Source organism: Elephantulus edwardii, unplaced genomic scaffold (genome assembly GCF_000299155.1).
Source record: "Elephantulus edwardii isolate Elephantulus edwardi_28Jun2011 unplaced genomic scaffold, EleEdw1.0 scaffold00202, whole genome shotgun sequence".
NCBI lineage: Eukaryota > Metazoa > Chordata > Mammalia > Macroscelidea > Macroscelididae > Elephantulus > Elephantulus edwardii.
In genome coordinates this window covers 1,464,780-1,466,838 of record NW_006399952.1, presented here as the reverse complement: position 1 = coordinate 1,466,838, position 2,059 = coordinate 1,464,780, and positions in this window count along the sequence as shown.

Genomic DNA, 2,059 nt, shown 5'->3' with positions numbered 1-2,059 from the left:
CTCTTCTCTTCTCTTCTCTTCTCTTCTCTTCTCTTCTCTTCTCTTCTCTTCCTACCATAAATCCAAGACTATTTCAAAAGTCTCAAGAAATTCTTCTCATTTTACTCCTTAGATTTTTTCCCCCCTACTGCCAATTCCTTCAGACTGTCTTGGCTCGTAATTGTGGCAACAATCTGCTCCTGGCACCAACCACTGTTATGACTCCTGATCCTCTCCTTGCAACTCTACACACACCTACCAGAATTATCATTATTATTTTTAAAAGTCTGTAAACTGGAGACTGATGATGCTAACAAGAACGATTTTAGGAGTGTGATGATGGTGAAAGCTGGGAAGAACTAGGCTGATGAAGGACCTTACTTTCCTCATTGCTAAGAGTGTAGAGCCCAGATGCATGTAAAGGCTTTACAATCCATCCCCAACTTACCTTTTAAGACTTTACTGCCTTTACTGTATCTTATTTTTCCACAGTTGTGCATAACTAAAATTTTATACTTTTGCTATGCTGCAATATAAATTCTCTTCCAAGAACATTGCATGTTCTTTTCTACCCTAATGTTTCATTTTCCTAAAATGCCTTTCATTTGTTTTCTGAGTTAAATATTCACTGCTTGCTCTTTAGGGCCCAATTTGAAATTCATCTTTTTGCCCTCATAGCCTATTGTTGCAATTCTCATTCCATTGTGGTGTTAAAGGAGATGCCAGTTGTTATTTCAAAATAAATGAAGTCTGGGTCACTGAGGGAATTCCAGCAGTTTCTCTATCCTGCCTTGCCTTCAAGATAAAAACTTGTGGTGAGCTCTATTTGAAGGAAAGGCACTGTTATCTTAGAGTTTCATTGTATTTGTTTGCTTATCTACTTCTTTTGCTGTATCTGAGCTTCTTAGCCACAGACCAGTGTTTTGTTAATTTCTGCATTCCCAGAATTTGCTCATAGAACACATGCAATAAATGTAGAATGAATTACATGCAATAAATGTAGAATGAATTACTTCTAATTGCATAAACAGATGATACTCCCTAAAGATTAGATCTGTCCACATATGGCAAGGGGAAGTGGGGAAGAAAGAGGATCCAGGCAGATCATTTCATTCTCTAAGTAACGGGTGTATAGTCATATTTTGAAAGCTACCACAGAACTGAATCATTTCCCACACTAGTCAAAGGCGACTGTTGACCTACTTTTTGTTGAAGTGTACCTGTGGTTTGCGAGCTCATAGATTTGGAGCTGCACAGCTCTGCAGCTTTGGAGATCTGAATGCTGTCAAAGACTACATCTTTTTCAACTTACTATGAGAACAATTGTCTTCTTAATCATGTTGTTTGACAGTCTCTTTAAAACAGAAAAGAATTCGTATAGGTGCACATTGTGTCTACATGTGCTAATAATAATTCAGTTCATGAAAAGAAAATCAACTCAAAAATTCTTGGATTTGCTTGTTTTCAATTGGCAAAAGAAGAGCAGTTCATGGAATAGAAACTCAAATAAAGCAAACTGTGGTGGTTTTGATTTTTAGTTGCAGGCAATCCTCAGGTTAGCAATGAGATCTATTCCGAAGTGAATCTTTAAATCTAATTTATAGATAGTTGGAGTAAGTGCATGTGATTTTTACTTAGCCTTACTCAAATGCAAGAAAAGGCTCAACACTTTCAATGATTTGAAAAGTGCATGTGCAGCAAGAAAGGGTAATTGTGATGAGGAATTTGTTTCGAGCATGGGTGGGTTCAATTGTTTCAAAGTGAGGGCAAATTTACATAATACTAAAGGGCAAGACTGAGTTGTCCATAAATCCATTAGAAGTCCATTAGTAACCCAGGGACTTACTGTATTCGTCAGCAATATTACTAATAATTACTATTATAAGCAGGTATCATGGATCTGTCACTATAATTCTGTTGTAAAGAAAATGGTAAAGTAAATCTGTTTTAAAAGAAAATAAAAATATATTTTGGCAATTTTTTTTCAAAGCTTGAGAGAGACGAAAAAGGCAAAGAGCTATGTTTAAAAAAAAAGTGACATGAAATACAGGTGATGAGGATAAGATCTACCAGATTTGAA